Source organism: Medicago truncatula, chromosome 3 (assembly GCF_003473485.1).
Source record: "Medicago truncatula cultivar Jemalong A17 chromosome 3, MtrunA17r5.0-ANR, whole genome shotgun sequence".
NCBI lineage: Eukaryota > Viridiplantae > Streptophyta > Magnoliopsida > Fabales > Fabaceae > Medicago > Medicago truncatula.
The window spans coordinates 37,985,672-38,009,055 of NC_053044.1; the positions used below are offsets into that span (position 1 = coordinate 37,985,672).

At 33.3% G+C, this 23,384-nt stretch overlaps 1 long non-coding RNA gene and 1 pseudogene across 1 annotated transcript; both read right to left on the reverse strand.

The window, feature by feature from the left end:
• Window positions 1–301: 301 nt before the first annotated feature.
• Window positions 302–5,663, reverse strand: LOC11422217 (anthranilate synthase alpha subunit 1, chloroplastic-like; annotated as a pseudogene).
• Window positions 5,664–10,528: 4,865 nt separating this feature from the next.
• On the reverse strand, window positions 10,529–16,826 carry LOC120579404 (uncharacterized). The gene is made up of 5 exons (XR_005645198.1): window positions 16,749–16,826; window positions 13,899–16,622; window positions 13,644–13,815; window positions 10,654–10,734; window positions 10,529–10,544 (listed from the first exon to the last, which is right to left on the reverse strand). It is a non-coding gene; the product is annotated as an uncharacterized lncRNA (long non-coding RNA).
• Between the last annotated feature and the right edge of the window lie 6,558 nt (window positions 16,827–23,384).

A 23,384-nucleotide genomic window follows, 5' to 3' on the forward strand; every position in this document is an offset into this window, starting at 1 on the left:
TGATAACTTATGAGTTTAACTGCTCAAAGAAGAATCTGTCAAAAGGAGAAAAAAAAAAAAAACTTCTCAAAGAAGAAAGATGCGGCATAGTCCCTATTAGTAAGTAGCTTGCTCCTAAGCGAGCAAAGCTGGATTTTCTTCATCGGATCAAAACCTTGCATATGAGTTTATTTTTCTTCATTAGAGGAAATGGAATGCAGGGATTTGAACATAAAAGACAGTTTTTACTGTAAACGATGGATGGAGGAAAGGGACGGGAGAGGAGCCCCGACTTTACATGATAATTTATTTAAAGTGAGCATTGAAGAAAGAATGTTTCTATAAAAGATTACCATGATACTGTAATTATTGAATGTCACTAATTAACATAACTATCTGAAGCTACATTTCTGACTTGTTCAGACAAACAAATGGGATATCACACAATCAAGAGCTTCTTTGCATAGGAATTTATTCTTATAGTAAATGGTAATCCACTAATTGTATATCCAATGATTTGATTTGGAGGTATCAGAGATCTTATTTATGAACGAAAGCAGACTCAGCCAAGTCGATGGAGCGAGCAAGACCAGCAGCTTTGTTTTGACATTCTTGGTGCTCATCGGCAGGGTCACTGTCGGCAACAATACCAGCACCAGCTTGAAGGTAAGCAATCCACTCTTGTCGTTTGTTTAGGTCTTTATACGAGTACATTGTATCGTACCTAGTCCCAGTTGGAAATACTATTGTCCTTAGAGCTAGAGCAATGTCCATGTCGCCGGAGAAAGATATATATCCAAATCCTCCGCTATAAGGTCCCCGTCTTGCCACCTCCAATTCATCGATTAACTGCATTGCCCTCACCTGCATTTACCAGTTATCGGGTGAGAATGAAGCCAAAGATTGAAATTGACAGGATAATATGTATCAGGGTCACTGCAAAAGCTTAACATTAGTGTTACATAATGAACAGGCTTTTCAAATTTATGAGGAATTGCATTTGGACTAAAAGGAGTGAAGAAAATTATGAACCTTTGGTGCTCCACTGACAGTTCCAACCGGCAATGCAGCACGAAGGGCGTCCCAGCAGGTCAAATGGTCTTGCAGCTCTCCCGTAACCTTTTAATATATAATAATAAATAACGAATCACATGATAAATATTTTTTGTTGAAACTGAAAATTTCAAGCAATTAAGTATTATCTAGCATTCAGAGTTTATTTAATAAATAAACTATTTTTCTAGGGAGAGGGGTAGATGTTTGCAGCCACAATATAATAGTGACTCAACAGTGCCTAGTGCTGGTAACTTATTTACAATAAATTTTCTGTCAAAACAAAGAAGAGGAAAATACGTACAACAAAAAGCCCCCAGTTTCATAGTGCAATGGATAATATAAATAAATACATATATTTTTCAAGGAACACAGACATCTGCAATGTTACCATTGGATTTTTTTGAAGAATTACATGTATTAATTCAACCAGCAAAGGGAAAATCCAATGAAAATTAGTTTTTCCTAGAAGGATGTAACCAACATAGTTTCCTTTTGCATAAAAAAACTACAATAGAATAGTTTAAAGCATCAATTAACACTAGATAACAAGGAAATGTTCTCACCGTTGAGCTGATGTGCATCACATGGGAATATCGTTCAACATTCATAAGCTTCTCAACCTTAACAGAACCACTTTTTGCAACCTGCAAACAGAACTTTTGTTAGCATAACCATAGCAGATTGAAGTACAGAATATGAACTATCTTGAAAACCACAATTAACAAATAAAAAGAAGTGGACCTAATGTTAGCACTGCTTATCAATTTTTTTTTTTTAATCAAAGCACTATCGAACCCAGTTTTTTTGACCAAAGCAAAGTTAACTATTATCATTAATCAACCAGTGTTCAATACATGAAGGATAAAAATAAAAAATACGGTGACTAGCCCAAGAACAGGCCGCCCTAGCTAAGCTATGAGCAACCATGTTCGCTTGTCTCCTAACAAACTTCACCTCGAAGTTGGAATGTAAAGATAACTGAAAAATAATACTAGGAACAATAGCATAAAATTCCGAATCACCATGGCCCGGAGACGATAGCGCTTGCACTAGAGTAGCTGAGTCGGACTCGAAGACAACCCAGTTATTAGCTTATATTCATTTATGTAACTTTGAATTTTCATAAACTTCAACTCCAATAGAGATTACAGTAAACATAATATAAGAAACAAGACTGGCAACATCTTCTTTAAATAAAAAAATAATAGCACAAACTATTGATAAGATTATAATGTAACATGCTTAACAAATAGGAACATCTATTAAAGTGAAAGTACAAAAAAAACCTTTCCAACATCATTGCGCCCCAAATCAACCAGCATTACATGCTCTGCACATTGCTTTTCATCTTTCAAGAGCTTTGCTGATAAACTTTCATCTTCTTCTGCTGTGTTTCCCCTTTTAGAAGTCCCAGCCAACGGACGATTCACAATCTTATTCTGTTTATAACAAGACCGTCATAACTATTGACTTTTGAATAAATAGTAGAGTAATTTAATAAACCTGATATTTTTCCCATTAAGATTTGTAATAAACATTGAAGTGACCAAGTATGAAGTGACAATTAATTTAAAAATTAAGTCTAACTATGAACAAAAACATACGTTCTTTATACGCGCAAGAATCTCTGGACTTGAAGCAACCAAAATACATCCCCTAGCCTGTATAGAAAAGACATGATCATCAGCGGATGAAAAAGATGAACCGTAACTTTCTCAAATGAAATATTTTTGTGTTGCATAGAAATAAACCTGAAAATAAGTCATATATGGACTTGGATTCACAACTCTCAATGCTCTATAAACTTCAAATGGATCAGCGAAGGTTCTCCTTTCAAATCTCTGACTTAATACAATCTGGAAAATATCTCCTGCTTTAATGTGTTCTTTTGCCTGAAGGACTGCGTCCTTATATGCTTCAGCTGTCATGTTTGATTCCTTTAAAGGTCGACCAAAATGGTGAGTTTGCAAATCCACAGCGCCAGGAGCCAGCCTCGGGCTAGGAAATGACACTAAATTAATTTTGATTCAAAAAACAACTGCATGGTTAGATAGAGCAACATTCAACAGATAACTTACAGCTTGTTATCTTGTAATTTGGCCACTAATTTTTTTAATCTTACTGTTCCATCCACGTAAGCGCTCTCAACCGAGGAGTACTGATCAGTCCTCACCCAAAGAATTACGTATGCTTTCTGTTGGGCAGAACACAAATAAGAAATTGAATCATCAATGAAGTATTGAAGTAATGAATGAGGCCATCATTATCACATATAAAAATAATAATAATGCAACTGAATAATAAATGGATAATTTTGAGACACAAAAATGTTGACTTAATATCCAATGGATTCCGTATCGGTGCTCAGTAAAAATTTCATCTCTGCAGTAGTCATTTCATGATATCTATCTATTACATGACGATTTCATCATTGTTGTCGATGGCGGTCCATGGTGGAGAGCCGAAATCCCTCCATACCGTCCGCTTTTTGGCGCCATCATAGAGGATTATGCTGGAAAGACCTGCAATATCGACCGATATTTACCATTGCGGCGAGCCCAAAAACCGCCACCGATATTTGTCATGGAGCCACCATCGCCGATATTCGATAACACTGGATTATATCATTATATGTCCAAAGATGTAAAGAAAAGGAATTTACAAGAACTAATAATTTGAAACACTTTCCCTTGTTTAATGAACAAAAATCAAGTAAAAAAATGTAATAAAATCATAATAGCATCGTTTAGCTCATAAAGCATCTGAATCGAGTTTTTCTTAAAAAAGACAAGAGTATAAACTGCAGTACAAATCCAAAATGCTGAACTGCACATGCACATCACAAGCAGTATACTAGTAGTAGATACCGAATTTCTGCATACAAAAAACAAGTACCTTCTCCACATGATCAAACACAATCACAGTCTCATAAAGGCTCAGATGGATGTCTGCGAGGTGCCTGTCATCCTTTGGGGCATCTGAAAAAGGTAGCTTTTTCTTTTCCATAGCGAACTGTGTCATAAGAGAAATAACCTGCCCAACCACCTTGAACAACAACGTAAACTAGTTAACGCTCTGTAGATAATATAATAGATGCGAACAAACAAGTTATCAACATTACTCTCTCACACGCGCGCGCGTGCGCTCACACAAGAAGTCGCATAACGACAAATAATGTACTAATGCAGAGTGTCGGATTTGGATGACAAAATCTTAAAAGCCTTTAAAGATTTCAACTTCATTTATTATAGTCATCCGAAAAACCCGAAAAAGACATTAATATCATGTTTTCTTTTGGTTTTCAATAATTATAGTTGCACTTGCTCAAACTGAAAACATCCTAGCCGTAACAATTTTACATTATCATAAAGTTGTTAATCCTTGCGTCAATCATGTGTCATATGTCATCAACCTGTCATCCATGCTTTATAAATAATTGATACAGTTATATCCGTCTGGATATTTATTAATTGAATCTTAATTTGGCATGAGCCCATCTTGGTAAACATGATTTACTATCATCATAGAACTCTTACCACAGAATGCATCTGGAAGTTCGTCACTAAGACATGGTCTCCAATCCTGTGAGATTTTTCTGGGAATCTCCATAGGATCATCAACAATCTCCTCAGTTAACTGACCAGATTCATGATTCATTACTGTAACCTTATTTTCTTTTGCAACAATTTCCATTGCTGGCTGAGCTCCTACAACACTGTAGCGCCCCTGCAATCATTCAAACCCCGGATATATATATATAAACAACCGTAAAATTCAAAACCATGAAACTACCAAAACAAAGCACACTCACCACATTGGAACCTTGAAAATTAGGCTCAGCAGACTCAAAAAGAAAACTTGGAGCTTCCCGGTCATTTTCCGTAACCAAACTCCGGTAAGCAAGAACAGGAGTAAGCTGATCAGAGAATATACACTGATACAGAGGAATCAAGTTTCCATTTTTTGATGCCTCTATAAACTTCTTTCTTTCATGAACCTCTTGAGCTGCAAAAATAATAGACCCTTGTTAAAAAATTCCCTCTTTTTCATTTTTCGATGTAAACTCTAAAATTATTGAAAAGTGAAAATGCATGTTGGGAACCACAATGAGTTTAACAAAATAACGTTGGCACCGTGATTTTGTGCCAAAAACACATCGTGATTCTGCCAAATTCACCGTCAATACAAACATGCTCAAAAAGACTAAAACAAACATTAACTTACCAATGGCTGCAGTTGTCATTGAAGAGGCCTTCAGTTTGACAGGTGAGAGTGAGCTACTACCACCCTTTGAAACGCCGGTAAACATCGCCGGAGTAACACGGCTTCCGGAAGGAAGTATAACACGATGAGAGAAGCTCAGGGATTGCATTGAAGAGGATGATTTTGCAGTAATAGGGGAAATGGGAAGAGTAGCAGAAAGCATCATGATTGTAGCTTCTTCTTGTTCTATAGTTTGTCAAGTTATTCATGCAATTTTGTCCCGAGGTGTCAAGTTTCAATGTACCAGAAACATTTAAAGCTGTCTTTGTTACATTTGTGTCAGGAATTACTTTCTCATTGTTATTACAACTAATATAAAGGTTACAAGGCTATACAGGTAATTACAGTAAATTACAATGGAAACAAATCAATTTTTGATTTATGAACAAACTAATAAATATAATAAGGAGAATTCACAAAAAGGAATATTTATTTTTTTACAGTAAAATATTACATTATGATAAAATAGTATAAAATACATTGTTTTGCCACTTTTTTGTTACATTTTATTTTACCTTTTTTATTTTATTTTTGTTTTAAAGAAAGAAAAAAAAAGTCAAATCTTTTCCATATCTTGATAGTGTGGAGTCATTGAATTTTGAATAAATTTATTAAATGGTTAAATTAAGACTTTTTAGTCTTTTTTGTATTGTACGGGGTCTAATCCCAAATAAGAAAATAACATTACGACCACATTTTCCTTAAAAAAAAAAAAAACATTACGACGACATTAATCGGGAAAAAACATACACCTTTACGATATTGAAATACAATCGACATCTTCTTTGAAGGAGGGCGTTTAAAATATGTGACGCATGCATCACTTTCACATCCGATATTTTTTTTAAGGAACTTTCACATCCGATGTTACCTAGTACATTTGTACATATGTTGGCTTTTCGGAACATATGAATGTTCCGAATCTTACCGTCTAACTTGAGCGCAATTGTCTTATTTTCTTCATAAGATTGATGCTCATCACACCACCATTAGTTTCATGCCTAAAATTCTAAACAACAACCAAACAATCCATCTCAATTTCAATTCTCGCTATACTTTGACGTCATCTTAATGCAAAGATCCTCGTAAATTCGCCATAATTCAACTATATACACAGTAGTGATTTCAAGAAATTTTATAAACCCTTCTATTTGGTCATTTTCATATCTCAACATGCAAAATTAGTCTTTTTTTTATGTTAGCCAAACAGTTTCTAAGGGAAGGTGACCTTGATAGTTTAAAGTTCAATCGAGAAGTAAGTATAGTCCAGTAAGAATATGTTGCTAAAACAATTTAGTCTCCTTATATTCATATAAACATCAAGACATTCACTAGTAATGTGTAATTATTTTCCTTTTAATCGATAATAATATTAGTTAAATGTCTGGTGGATGAAGGCTTACAAATCTAATTATTGTTTCTATTATCATTCTTGTTGGTCTAATCCATCTCTATGTATTGGTTATGCTGTTATGTAATCACGAAACTTGGTTGTTTTTTGTTTTGTATCTTGATACTTTGTTTAGATACTTGTTAGGCACGTCTTTTGTTTGATAGGATTTTTGATATACTGTGTTTTTGGCTTCGTCAAAAAATATATATAGTTATAAATTTTATCAAATTATTTAAAAAAAAACTAGATTGTTTGATTGATAATCAATGATAAAATTGGTATAAAAAAAAAGTTAAGAAAATTGTGAAATTGAAAGAAAAAAATATTAGAACAATATTTAATATCTTTTTATATAAAAATATAAATATTTGAAAATTTTGATTGGTTAATGAAATAAAATGGTGTATATATAACTAGTAAAATTGTAAAAATATAAAGAAAAAAATAGCACTACAAATTTATAGATATAGATACCACCAAAAATGGATTGATCGATCCAAGTTATAAGGTGTACTTAAGTAAGTGGTCATGAGTTCTTGATTCTTATTTATAATTTTTGGGTTAATCAAGTAAAACAGTCCTCCTAAATATATCAACATTTGATTTTAGTCCCTATAAAATATTTTTTAGGCTTTTCGTCCCTCTAAAATTGTTTATTAACTTGTTATGATATGCTTGACTAGTGGTGTGTACTTATTTATACAAATTTGAAAGTGTTGATAACTACATACATTTTCATTTACTACGTGCAAATCTTATAATCATGTTTTTTAACTTTAATTAATTTTTATTCTCTGTATGACTCTTTTTTATGTCAAAAAACAGGTACAAATAAAGGGCAAAAAATATATGGACATAAAGCTAACCCAACAAAATATAAAATTAATAAATAAACAAGAATAAAAAATTGAAAAGATAAATAAAAGAGTGTTAATTTATAGAAAAATATTTCTTCATCATTTTTTTAGTTGAAAATATTTCTCAAGAAATAATGGTCGAGAAAAAAATAGTGATAATATACTTTTTACTTCCAGATAAAGATAAATTAAAGAGTGTTCATTTATATAAAATATTGGTTATTAATTTTTTTATATAAAAACATTTCAGATATTGATCGAGAAAAAAACAGTGGTAATATACTTTTTACTATAGATAAAGGAAAAAAATGTCTCGTGAGCATAGCTCAGTTGGTAGGACAATGCATTATTATATGCAGGAGCCGGGGTTCGAGAACCCTGGACATCCCATTCATTCACCTTATAAGGTGAATTTTAGCCATTAAGCTACCTGACCCAAAAAAAATTATATCGGTCAAAATTTGATTGAATTCTTAATTGATTACTATATTTCATATTTATATGTACTTTTGACTAAGGTGTTAGAAGTATTAAGTTTTATAATTACCAAGTTAGTAAAATATTAGTGCATCGTGTTAGTTATCGTTTTTCTTAAGGCAAACGGGTGCATACAGTGAACCATCAAATTTTTCTGTTAGTGAACATGACGTTTTGCAAATACCCTCCTGAAGTTTTGCACTTATATGCAAAATGCCCCCCGAACTTGAAAATTTTACAGAGGGGGTAAATTGACTAACGTTGTGAAATTTCAGGGGGTAATTGAAGTTTTGTTAATTTCAGGGAGTAATTGACGAAACTTAAAATTTCAGGGGGGTAATTGTCTATTTACTCATTTGAGGTATGGAGTGTGAAACAGAGTTGATAAGCCAATATTGAACCAAGTGATTACAATGTTCCTAAGCATTGCGATTAAGATCTTCAAGATCAGGTGTGGGAATGGAACCATTGATGAATCCAATTTTGTTCTTCGTTCTTAAAGCACGCTTCATGGAATGATTCCACGCATCATAATTGGATCCATCAAGTTGGGAAAACGGTGAGAGAAGAAGGAACTTCGCTCGGATGAACAAAAAATGCAGAATCCTAATCAGGATTTTGCTGTTGATTAGCACGAGGAGCCATGTGTATGTAGAATCAAGAAAAACAAAGCAAGAATAGAGTAAAATCTTTAACAAATTCCAGAAGGAACAAAAAGTGAACGCAGTGCAGAAAATGCAACTGAAAACGATCAAAAAACAAGAGAAAACAAAGATTGAAGATGAATTCAATCAAGCACAAGTGCAGAAAACATGAAGAATCCTGGAAATGGTGGATGATTAACGATGAAGATGAAGAAGGAAAGAGAAATGCAACAAAATCAGTTAGAAAAAGGTTAAGGATCGTAACAACTTTCTCCTTCCAGGAGAAGGAATCTGAAGAAGATGAAAATGTATGTAGAATATGATTTTCTTATTACTTGGAACTGAAGGTACAATGAGTATTTATACAATGGAAGGGAAACACTACATTGGTACTTAATCACTCTAAACTTAATTGCTTGTGATGCAAGTCATTTCCTCTATGTGTGTATTATCCAATAGTTCCACTTCAAAATTCAGATATTACTACATGTTTTATAAGTAATTAAACAAACATATTCAAAGAGAAGAATAATAATACATATTTACTTCTCCAGAGAATGTGATTGTGAACCATATCACAGGAAGATATTAATCAGTTAAGTAATTCTGGCAATAAAGGGAGCGTCACACAACTATACAAAGTTTGGAATGAAATTTTCATATTCAGAAAAACAATAATGATAAATTAATGCGTAAACCTCTTATATAATCCTGTAAATTTTCAAATTAGTAATTATGTATCATAGTAGGTTAGTTCAAAGCTAGTCTTACTTCATGAGATTTAGATAAACCATCTGAATTGTATCACAAAATTCAACACATTCATACCATTTAAATGAGTGTTGGTACATGTGTGCATTGGCATGCATTATGTGACTCCCTTAATCAAAGTTAAGATATAATTTTGAAAAAATAAACTAGCGAGAATGAACAAATAGTGGGAATGCCACAGAACATTATCAAGGTTTGGAATGAAAGTTTTTATATTCAGAAAGAAAATAATGAAAAATTAATGAGTAAATCTCTTGCTACATGTTCCTTTATACTGTCAATATAGTAATATCGTAATTAGAATCATAGTAGGTAAGTGCAAAGCTAGACTTAGATCATGAGATTTAGAGAAACCAACAGAATTGTATCTCAAGTCAACAAATACAGGCTATTAAAGTGAGTATCAGTACATGTGTGTATTTGGCATGCAATATGTGACTCCCTTAATCAAATTTAAGATATAATTTTGCAAGAATTTTTTTTGGGAAAATGAGGGTATGATATCACACATACACCCACCTCTTGTATGTATGTTTCAATGTAACCTTAATAACACACCTCTCGTATCTTTCAATGTAACCTTAAAATGGAAAGAACATTAGATATATGAAAATTCCAAAAAGCAAAATATTTGGAAATCTATGGTAATTAAGTTGCTAACACCATCAGCTGCATAATTTTCCTTACCACATGAAGCAGTTTTAATTTAATGAAGAGAACAATGATATAAATTCAGATAGACTAATGTTAAATTTTTAATCATGTTCCTTTAATGAGTTTAGTTTATATTTATGAGTTCCCCAACTTTGTTCTTTTTATTCATACCAGCATATCACCATTATAACATATAGACTTCAAAGGACCATACCTTTTTGCAATGGATGTGTCGTTTTCAACGACAACATCTGAGGCATTTCTGATTGTATCTTCTTCATCTGAGAGAATATCATTCAAGCTTGGAAGATACACATTGTCCATAAACGCAGGCGAAATTGAATCAGGCATTGGTTCGTGTTTGTTGTGTTCCCAGGAAGCATCTTTCTTATGATGCAATGCCCAATGAATATGTGAGATGCCGTTTTTTTTTCGAGGCTTCCAAATCCACTATGTAGAAAGCATACATCGTTATATCAGCATAATAAATTGGGTTAGATAAGAATCAAATACTTCTACGCAGAAACTGAGCTATTTTACAATTAAAGCACATAAATACCTTTTGTGAGATTGGGAAGCTTGAGTTCTTCACCATCCTGATTGCATCCTCCCCTAAGCTTTCATCACACACAGGACAAATCTGATATAGGAACAGTGAAGCATTCATTTCGATATCAAATTTCAAATATAATCAAGTACAATACCTATGTTAAATATTTAGAAATGTCTTGTTTCAATTTTCCTTAGTTTTTGACTAAGATGGTTACTTCATGCTCATCTTTTTATCAAGATCAGGACAAGTGCACTATATCAAACTGACACAGAAATTTTCTTTTCAATTTCATTAGCAGCTAAGCAAGGACATTCATTTTAACAAATTATAACAATGTCAATAGTCCCATTATCATTCAATCAAGAAATATCGGAAAAGAAAACCAAATCTAACAAAAACCCAAATAAATACTTCAGTAACAAGTTCTGCTAAACATAAATTATAAAACTCAGGAGGTCATGCCATATTATATGCATCATAATCTACCGAACGGTCACGGCTAGTTGAAACTTCAATGTCGAAATCACATACAGGACATTTTACAATCGTTAGATTAACCTCATCCGGATCAACTTGATTTGAAACTGAAGTATCTTCTGTTAGGTTCAAAATAGATCAGAATCCGAATGTTATTTCTAGAACAAGAACTCCAATTTGCATGACATACAAAGTAAGTCTCAAAATTATTAAAAAACCGAAAACGAAATGTCTTACACTGATACATATGCACAAAATCACAGAAAAAGAAAGAAATAAATAAAGAAAGAATACGATGCTAAGAAGAATGTGAGGCTACATTCCTTTTTTTTTAGATTGAAATCATCCAAATTTTCTCCTAATTGAGAGAATTAGGAGAAAATTTGTTTCAACAAAGATTTGAAAAGAGTTTGGTTTAGAGGCTTTCATGATAATCTTAATCAGTTTAAAAAACTCCATAACAAGGATGGGATCATGCATTAAACTGCGAAGTTGAGTAAAATAGTGGAAAGAATGGGATCATGCATTAATCTGGTGGACTTAGTTTCTGCAGATAATATCAATTTCCATCGTAGGCAGAGCAATGATCATGATTCAAGTGCTTTCTCGCCAGAAGGAATACATTGGAAGATGATAATCATAGCAAATTATCTTGCTCTAAATTCTAAAAAGGATGACATTACTGGTAGATGGTGTTTTAGTTATGATGAAGATTCAATTTTTAGGCAGTTAAAGGATGGTCTCTCTTCTGATATTGATGTTGTTTACGTGGGATCTCTGAAGGTTGATGTTGATAAAAGTGAGCAAGATAATGTTTCCCAGTTGTTGGAGGAATTCAATAGCTTCCCTACTTTTATTCCTTCAGAAATCCAGAAAAAGTTTTATGACGGATTCTGCAAGAACTATTTGTGGCCTCTATTTCATTACATGTTTCCTATGTATCAGAGTTACTGCAATGGCTTTGATGAGTCACTTTGGCAGGCTTATGTTTCTACTAACAAGATATTTGCCAATAAAATTATGTCGTGACCGTTTGGCAAATATCTTGTTAGCACAAACATAAGTCTGCCAAAGTTACCCATTGAAGCCACTGCAGTAACTGTGATACATAGGAAACATGTAATGAAATAGAGGCCACAAATAGTTCTTGCAGAATTCGTCATAAAACTTTTTCTAGATTCTGAAGGAATAAAAGTAGGGAAGCAATTGAATTCCTCCAACATCTAGGAAACATTCTCATGCTCACTTTTATCAACATCAATTTTCAGAGATCCCACGTAAACAACATCAATATCATAAGAGAGACCATCCTTTAACTGCCTAAAAATTGAATCTTCATCATAACTAAAGCACCATCTACCAGTAATGTCATCCTTTTTAGAATTTAGAGGAAGATAATTTGCTACGATTATCGTCTTTCGATGTATTCCTTCTGGCGAGAAAGCACTTGAATCATGATCATTTCTCTTTCTACGATGGAAATTGATATAATGTGATAATGTGAGTTTGTATGTGTGCCTGTGTGTGTGTCTGATGTGATAATCACAAATGGAAAACAATTTTTAATTGCCCTATTAAATTCTTATTTTCCGTAAAATGAACATTGTGATTAAAATAAGCCAAGAAATTCTATTAAACCTCCCAAGAAGGCCTTTGCATCATCAAGATAGTACTACTTCAAGAAAAATGGTTACTTGTACAGAGGTTGGACACTTAGAACACATTTCATTGGTCCAATTTACACTTTCTTTTGCATGGAAGACAAATAACAATTGCTTCTAAAAAATGAAGTGAAGAAGGAAGAGGAGGAAAAAACATGTACCATGTGAAAGCCTGTTTAACGTATCCCTTTGGAAAACTCAATAAGATCAACAATTTACTCATTCCATACGATTGATTCAAAGAAAAGCAGATGGGATACAATGAGATATGCCTTCTATTTAGCTGGAATGCAAAGCTGGTTTATATATGACATGATACAATCATAACTTTTCTCAAGGTGAAGCTTAATAAAGCATTAAGCTTTTGTGTGCAAATGCCTAAAAGAATAAATGGTTTCCTGCAAATCAATAGCAACATTTTCAATAATGCTTTGACCAGGGCTAAAGCTATTTTGATTTTCAGAGATTACGTAAAACAAAATTGAAGTCTTTGAGAAATAGCCTGAGTTCTTTCTCAAAGACTACGTTGTACCAATCTGTTTATCTAATGCCTCACTTACATCAACATAATGACACCAATCAAATGATGTTTAATCCTTGGCACCAAAGAATTCCAATGTCCTTCTGGTGTGTTTCTTAGATGATGTTCAACCGAAGAATTCTGATTACAATTTTCTTTCAATTTCATTAACAGCTAAGCAAGGAGGTTCAATTTTATAAATTATAACAATCTCAACATGCCGGTTATCAATCAATCAAGGAATGTATGAAAAGGAAACAAAATCTAGCAAAAACTTAAAACAATACTTCAGCATAAAGTTCCATTAAGCATAAAATACAAAATCAAGGAGGTCATACCATAGTAATTGCATCATAATCTTTTGAACCGACCCAATGGACGGAAACTTCTAGTCAAAATAGCATACGGGGCATTTTACTAGCGATAGAGAAACTTCATCCAAATAAACATGATTGAACACTGGAGTATCTTTTGTTATGTTCAAAATACATCAGCATCAGCAAGTTATTTCTAGCACAAGAACATTAGCAATTAGTATAAATATAAGGATAAAAAGTAAGAAATTACTACAAATCATTGAAAGTGGAACTTACATCATACTGATGATTGTCTTTTTCAGGTAACTCGACAAAAGAAAAGGTTTGCCATAACAACACACTTCTGGTCATAACTCCCTTTTCCAGGGAGAAGGGGAAACCTTAGTGATGATTTACTTTGTGGAGGAGGGGCGTGACTTCCCTAAGAATGAACTTGCCTCAGATTGGAAGAGGAGACCTGATGGACCCGGTGGGGCCAAAAGATCTGATGGTCAGCAGAAGAATCCACAACCTAAAGAGTAAGTTGAAGTATATGGGGGTGTTGGATGTCAAGGAGGGGGAGGACCTCAAGGAGGTCGAGGCTGGGGTTTGCAGGGTGGATGCGGAAACTATGGCAGTGGATGTGATGGTTTTGGTGGTGGTGGACATGGTGGTTGGAAGATTAACTTTCCTCAGATCTTGTTAAACTTCAGACACTTCATGGTGAATGGGAAGACGAGCTTGCCTAAGATTGGAGAGAAGGTGGAGGAGACACCAAAACTTGATCGGGTGTAGATGGAACTGAGGTAGCTTGGTGCAGCTCGGATGCTGGTTACCTCGGGGGGCTGCCATAGTAATGAACTACGTCATGGCCACTAGCAGCACCTGCACCACCATCATTTCCACGTCTGACACCTTTATATCCACGGTCTCCTTGCTAAGAAGACCCTCCTCAACACCGAGAGTAGTATGCACCATACTGTTGTTGGGGCTGAGGAGGGCCTTCTCAGCAACAAGGTTGTGGATATGAAGGTGGCAGAGGTTTCTACGGTGGTGGCAATGACCATGACATAGATCCTTCATATGGAGGCCCACCGAGGTGACCAGCACCCGAGCTGCACCAAGCTACCTCAGTTCCATCTGCACCCTAATCCAAGGAAAACTCATCTTTCTAGCCACCAGAAGTGTCTGAAGTTGAATAGTATCTGAGGCAAGTTCATCTTCCAATCACCATGTCCACCACCACCAAAGCCATCACATTCATCGCCATAATTTCTGCGTCCAACTTGCGGAGCCCTGCCTCGACCTCCTTGAGGTTCTCCCCCTTATTGATATCCAGCACCCCCGTATACTTCAACTTCTTGTTGAGGCGGTGGACTCCTCTGCTGACCATCATATTTATTCCAAACCATATTGAAAGGTGCACACACACAACACAACAGACTAAATTACTATATAATTCATAAAACATTAACAAAAATCATACACCGGTAACATAGCCAATGTAATCAGAAAGTTCAAGTTCCATTGTTGAAGAAGAATAGCTCACATTTTATTTTGTGCAGTCTTTCATTCTTATTCACTCACAAACAATCACTTTCACAAGCAGACTTTTTCTTATGCAACTAGGCGTGAAAAACTGAAAAGATGTTTTGGTTTGACGGGTTACAATCGAGTAAGAGGTAGCTACAAACCTATATACATAAAAAAACCTCCCAGATGAAGAACACTTGGAACTTGAACAATTTTCACTAAATTTTTTGTCAAATATGGAGTAGCAGACAAATAACACAATTACGTCATTGACACTGAATTTTGGCATTAGGTTAAACAATTTTCAATGAAGTAACCAAACATTTTGGCATCTTTAGGCAAAAGCATTATGCTTCTTGCGGGGAAAATCAGAAACTGAAAAAGCAGAGGGATAAGAAAAGTCATGGTTCAAACTCAAATTGAAAGAAAAACAATTACCATAGTAAAAGTGATTGTTGCTGTCATCATTGGTCATCTTCACCATTTACCACTGACCATCGCTTCATCTACTTATTCTTTTGATTATTCTTTGCACTCTTCTCATACTTACAAAAAATAATTTTATTCTTACAAAATAAATTTGGAAAAATAAAATCCCCTCAGTTTGGAATGAAAGAATTCACATTCAGAAAGACAATATTGATACTGAGTAAAATTCTTTCTACATTACCCTTTAAATTATCAATCAATATAGTAATTATAACAATAGTAGGTTAATGAAAAGCTTAGACTTATATCACAAGATTTAGAGAAACCATCTGAGTTGTATCTCAAGTCAATAAATACAAGCTATTTAAGTGGGTGTATGTACTAGCATACACTATGTGACTCCCTTAATCAAATTTAAGATATAATTTTGGAAGAACAAATTAGGGAGGATAAGAGAATGAAATCATATTATCATCTACGCAAACCTTGTATCTTTCAAAGCAACCTTAAAACAGAAAGAATATTAGAGAAATAAAAAACCGAAGAGCGGGAACATAAATGTCTTGTTTCTTATATGTGATGTCATCATGAATGGAATTTAGACACTAGTGATAATCTCTCACTGAATAAAATCTCCATGATATCATGTAGATCCACAAATAATTGAGAAATGTAATATAAAGTACAATAATTTGGAAATCTATGGTAGCACCATTAGGTACATAATTTTCCATACGACAAGAAACAATATTTTTATTAAATGTAGAGAACAATGAATGAGTAACAATGACATTAAATTCAGATAGACATATCCAAGAATAGGATTATACCTTTTTCCAATGGGAATGCCTTTTGCAATGGTATCATCTGAGGCATTACTGATGGTATCTTCATCTGAGAAAAACTTGTTGGAGCTTGGAACATTTACGGTTGTGCTGAGATGGTGACAAAAGTGAATCCAAAGTTGGTTCATTTGTTGTTTCCCCGAGAAGCATGTTCCTTTTCATGCAATGCCCAATGAACAATGGAGACACCGTTTTTCCGCGTGTTCCAATTGCGCTATGTAGAAAGTACACATCATTATATTAACAAAATGAATTAAGTTACATAAGAATCCAATACTCCTACCCGGAAGCTGAGCTATTTTACAATTAAAACATAAATCACGAGATAAGCAACATATACCTTTTGCAAGCTTGAACTCTACGGCACCCTGATTGCCTCCTCCCCCAAATTTTCATGGCTCACAGGACATATCTGATATAGGGACATTGAAGCAGTCATTCAAATATCAAATTTCAATTATATCTAAGTACTATACCTGTGTTAAATGTTTAGAAATCTTTTATTTCATTTTTCCCTTAGTTTTTAAGATCAACACAGTGCACTATATCAAGCTGCTATATATATATAGGTAAAGACATCAATTTATAAAACCAAGTCAATAAGTTTTTCTGAACATAAATTATAAAAACCAGGAGGTCATGCCATAGTATATGAGTCGTATGTCTGATCTTCCGAACGGTCACGTAGTGCAGAAACTTCAATTACAAAATTGAATGTGAGGCATTTTGTAGCAGATGAAGAATCACCATCAAGATCAATAAGATTGAAGATTGAATTGCCTCCTGTTAGGTTCAAAATAGATCAGAATCAGCAAAATAAGAGCAGTACACCGAGAATAATAAAACTCTATGCATGCATGTCTTACACCGATACAGATGCACAAGCTTACAAAATATCAACAAGCAACAAAAAATAATTGTGCTAAAGTCTTCCTTTCCCTTATTTGTGTGATTTAAATCATTGAAAGTTCTCTAAATTAGAGGAAAATTTGTTTTCGCAATTTTTTTTTAAATAGGTTAGTTTTATAGTCTCTAATGATAATCCTCATCAGGTTAGAGAATTTCACAACAAGAAAAAGGTTTAATTTTTCACCTCCCTTTTCCTCCTTTCTCTACCATCCACATACACAACAAACCATCATTGCATATGCAATCAATACTCAGGAGGACATCCTGATCAATCAATTCTATTCAGAAAAATTCCCAATCTTAAGTTCACAGATCCTATCACACAAAAAATCATAGATCAAACAGCACTTATTAATCTTGTTTAATTTATAAGGTACCAAAAATCACACAAAATCATAGATCAAACAGATAAAAAAAACTCCCCCAATCTTAAGTTCAGAGATCCTATCACACAAAATCATAGATCAAACAAAACTTATTAAGAAAAAGAACACATTTTTTCACACACACAGATCAAACAAAACTTATTAAGAAAAAGAACACAATATTTTTCTTCTTCATAAGTGCTGTCATTAATCAACCTGATTCCCAATAAGATAGTCTTCTCGGCCACGAGATCTGATCCTTCTCAGCAACCTTATGCGTTCATTGAAATCAGATAGTTCAAGATTCATTGAAGCCAAATTTTCAAAATCTGAAGAATCTTGTGGCACCACAGTAGGCACTGGTGTAGAAGAAGTGCCCACAATGTTTTCACTCACAGCACAACTCACTCAACCTTTTTCTCAAACATAAAGGCATAAAAAAAAATGAAAAGTTTTAACATTTGATGAGGTAGCTTATAAACAACAAAAAACCTCCCAATGAGGGTGTGTGTGTAAATTGTGATAAGCAAAAATGGAAAACAATTTTTAATTATTGTATTAATTAAATTCAAATTTTCCATAAACTGAACATTGTGATTAAAATAAGCTAAGAAATTTTTATCACCCTTGAAACCAAGATGGCCTTTGGGATATAATACTCACTTCAAGGGATCGGTTACTTGTACAGATAAAGTACACTTGGAATACATTCATTGGTCAAATTTACAGTAATAATATTTTCAAAATTTGAGTTGCTTGAGACAAATAATCATTGCATACCTTGTTCATTAAACTAACCCAAACTACTACACAATATTGTAATGTAACTCCAAATGATTTTTCTTTTCCCTGGCGTGGGGGAAAAGTAAAAACTGAAAAGGCAGACGGAGAATAAAATCCATGGTTTAAACTTAAAGGGAAAGAAAAAAATGAAGTGAAAAACATGTACCATAGTAATAAAGATTTACTTCTCGAGAGAATGTGATTGTGAACCATACCACAGGAAGATATTAACCAGTTAGGTAATTCCGGCAATAAAGGGATTGTCACACAACTACACAAAGTTTGGAATGAAAGTTTTCATATTCAGAAAAGCAACAACGATAAATATTAATGCGTAAACCTTCTTTACACAATCCTTTAAATTGTCAATTTAGTAATTATATATCATAGTAGGGTGTTCAAAGCTAGTCTTAGATCATAATATTTAGATAAACCATCTGAATTGTATCGCAAAATTTAACATCATTATATATCATAGTAGGCATCTTTCTTGCCATGTAATGTGAAATCATTCGTGAGTTTCAATTCCGTTACGTAGAAATTACTATAGTAAATGTGAAATCATTATGCTAAATGGTTTTGTATTGTTTTGTTTTCCTAATTGCGGTAAAAGCGGAAACTGAAAAAAGAGGGATGAGAAAAGTCATGGTTCAAACTCAAATGGAAGAGGGAAAGAAAAGCAACTACTATAGTAAAAGTGATTGTTGTTGTCATCATCGACCATCTTCACCATTTGACTACAAATTAAATGACGTATACGTGAATTTTAACCACAATTTCTTTTTTCTTCTTCTCAGCCAAAAATTAATGCTGTTCTTATAAAATAAATTTGGAAAATTATAAGCCCCTCAGTCTCTTCACAATTGTCACTTTTTCTAAGAAATTTATTCTTATTTAACTACAGAAATTTCAAGGTTTTTATTTATCATGATGTTATCTACTAACTCAAATTTTTCTAATGACCAACTTTAATGTTGTCTCTCCTTTCAATCACTTATTTCATCCATAAGACTTCAACTTGAGACCTTGCTTAAAGGATTTAGATCCAATTTCACTCAGATCCTGTTTGAGAATTTCCAAAATATGTACTTAAGTTTAAACTTATTATATTTTGTTGGTTGGTGGAGTGGTCTCATCGTTTCACTCTATACCTATAGTGGTTTCAAAAGAATATTGATTTATTGCGTCAAAAAATATATAGATTTATAGTCAAGTTTATGGTAGAACAAAGTATTTGATGAAAAATTGAGTGGAATCAAATCAGCTTGCTTATATAATGGGTGATCTTGTGAGGTGAGAGTCCAATTGATGATAACCAGTAACTTAGTAAGTTTAATTAATTCAAAGTTGGAAGAGAGGTATTAATTAATAAAATCAGTCGCTCAACCGATGCCACACCACATTAACAGTCAAGTAATTCTGGCAATAAAAGGGTGATTTCACACAACTCTACAAAACTTAAGGCTAGGAATGCAAGTTTTCATATGCAGAAAGATCTACTGAGTAAATATCTTGCTACGTGATTGATTAAATTGGTTTAAAGTTTAAGTTCATTATAAATAATCATAGTAGGATAGTGCAAGCTAGACTTAGTTAGAGAAACCATATGAATTGTATCTCCCCAAATGTTTTTTATTTGAGGTTTTGACTATAAAAGACTTGCTAATGAGTAGGATGACTCTTACCAAATCATTCTTTCTAAAAATTGGTTGGTATGCGATGCCTAAATAAAATAGAGAACTGAAAAGAAAAGAAAAACATGAATCGCCTCATTTGTTCTTGACGTTCCACATCCCTTTGGAATAAAGAAGAAGCGTGTGAATCAACTAAATAGTAGGAGATCAATTTCCTTCTAGGGATGAAAAGAGAAAACTATATGCTTAAGTGGACTTTCCTAGAAGTAAAAAATTTGCTCTGTTGTAACCTTTAAAAAGTGATTTTATAGAATTTGTTGAAAAATTGAGTGGAATCAAATCAGCTAATAGTTTATATGACTCCCTTGATCAAAGTTAAGATATAATTTTGAAAAAATAAACTAGCAAGAATGAACAAATAGGAAATATCTCGTTTCAGTCCTGCATAAAATCTGAGAAGCTAATTTCAGTATCTCACACATAAAGAAAAAGTCATTTAGTAACTCAAAAGTTAATATTTTTCTGTTGGTATTGCAACAGAAAGAAAAACGCAATGCCTCTTTTTACAAGCATCGTCAAAACTATCAAAACTATCTGAAGATATAATTAATAAAGCAGTTCCTCGCAAATGCGCCTATCTATTCTACTATTCTAAGGACAAAGTTGACATAAGCAATTCCTGAGAAAAAGTAGCTCTGTTTCTTCTCTCTTGGACATCCAATTCATCCCTGGTATCCATTGCATCTGTCCCAATGCTACAAACATGAAAGAAAAAAAAACTAAAATCAATACAGCAAAACACCAAAATTTCTGTGTTGGTTGTGTATAGGAAGATACTTTTCTTAAACCTTGTTTCAGTAACTAATTTGAAAAAACACTACACCATACCTTATTAATGTGTATAAAGTACTCAAAATCAATGCAGAAAATAGTTAATAGAGAATGTTTGGAATGTATTACAGGTTACCGCTTTAGAATTCAGATATTGCTAGAAATAAATAAACTTGTTCTAAGAGACGAAGAGTATAGACTAAAGATATACTTCTCAAGAGAATATGATTGTGAACTACAATCAAGTAAATCTGGCAAGATAAGGGAGTGCCACAGAACTTTATAAAATTCAAGGTTTGGAATGAAAGTTTTCATATTCAAAAAGAAAATAATGAGAAATTAATGAGTAAACCTCTTGCTACATGATCCTTTAGACTGTCAGTATACTAATATAGTAATTACAATTATAGTAGGTTAGTGCAACCCTAGCCTTAGATCATGAGATTTAGAGAAACAATCAGAATTGTATCTCAAGTCAACAAATACAGGCTATTAAAGTGAGTGTTAGCACATGTGTGTATTGGCATGCATTATGTGACTCCCTTTTATAATTTAAGATATAATTTTGGAAGAAAAAATTTTAGAATAATGAGGGTATGATATCAGACATACACACACCTCTCGTATCTTTCAATGTAACCTTAAAATGGAAAGAATATTAGATAAATGAAAATTTGAAAAGGCAGAATAACTATGGTAAGTTGCTAACACCATTAGCTGCATAATTTTCCTTACCACATGGAGCAATTTTTATTTAATGAAGAGAACAATGATATTAAATTCAGATAGACTAATTCACTTATAAGTTTAGTTTATATTTGCAAATACTGCAAAGGAAAAAATGTTTAATTTTTAATCATGTTCCTTTAATGAGTTTAGTTTATATTTATGAGTTCCCCAACTTTGTTCTTTTTCTTTTTACCAGCGTACCACCATTACAACATATAGACTGCAAAGGATCATACCTTTTTGCAATGGATGTGTCTTCTGCAATGACAACATCTGAGGCATTGCTGATGGTATCTTCTTCATCTGAGAGCATATCATTCAAGCTTGGAAGATACACATTGTCCCTAGACGCTGGCAAAATTGAATCAGGCACTGGTTCATGTTTGTTGGGTTCCCAGGAAGCATCTTTCTTGTCATGCAATTCCCAATGAACATGTGAGACTCCGTTTCTCCGAGGGTTCCAAATCCCCTATGTAGAAAGCATACATCGTTATATCAGCATAATGAATTGGGTTATATAAGAATCAAATACTTCTATGCAGAAACTAAGCAATTTTACAATTAAAGCACATAAATCACAAGATAAGTTACAGATACCTTTTGTGAGATTTGGAAGATTGAGTTCTGCACCATCCTGATTGCATCCTCCCCTAAGCCTTTATTGCACGCAAGACAAATCTGATATAGGAACAGTGAAGCAGTCACTCAGATACCAATTTTCAATTATAACTAAGTACAAAAATGCTTAGAAATGTCTTGTTTCAATTTTCCTTAGTTTTTGACTAAAATGGTTGCTTCATGCTCATCTTTTTATTAAGATCAGAACAAGTGCACTACATCAAGCTGATATAGAAATTTTAAGTACAATACCTATATTAAGCAAGGACATTCATTTTTACAGATTATAACAATATCAATAATCCAGTTATCATTCAATCAAGAAATATCGGAATATGAAACCAAATCCAACAAAAACTCAAAGAAATACTTCAGAAATAAGTTCTGCTAAACATAAGTTATAAAATTCAGGAGGTCATACCGTATTATATGCATCATAATCTACTGAACGGTCACGGCCAATTGAAACTTCAATGTCGGAACCACATGCATGACATTTTACAATCAATAGATTAACCTCATCCGGATCAACTTGATTTAAAACTGAAGTATCTTCTGTTAGGTTCAAATGAATCAGCATCAGAATGTTATTTCTAGAGCAAGAACTCCAATTTGCTTGACATACAAACTACGTCTCAAAATTAATAAAAAAGCGAAGAAAAAATGTCTTACACTGATACATATGCACAAGATCAAAAATACCAACAAGAAAGAAAGAAAGAAAGAAAGAAAGAAAGAAAGAAAGAAAGAAAGAAAGAAAGAAAGAAAGAAAACGATGCTAAAAAGGAGAAAATTTGTTTCAGCAAACATTTGTAAAGGATTTGGTTTGAAGGTTTTCATAATAATCCCATTCAGTTTTAAAAACTCCATAACAACGAAAAGGTTTAATTTTTAACCTCACTTTTCCTTCATCATATCCAAATTAACAACAAACTTTCAGGGTCCATCCAATCCATACTCAGGAGGACATCATTTCTAAGGTAAATTGAAGACTTGACATATAATCAATCTATTCTATAAAATACATCCAAGAAGAACAAAATTGATATATCATACAGAACATAGTAATCACACACATGCATAAATATTATTAAAATCAAATATAAA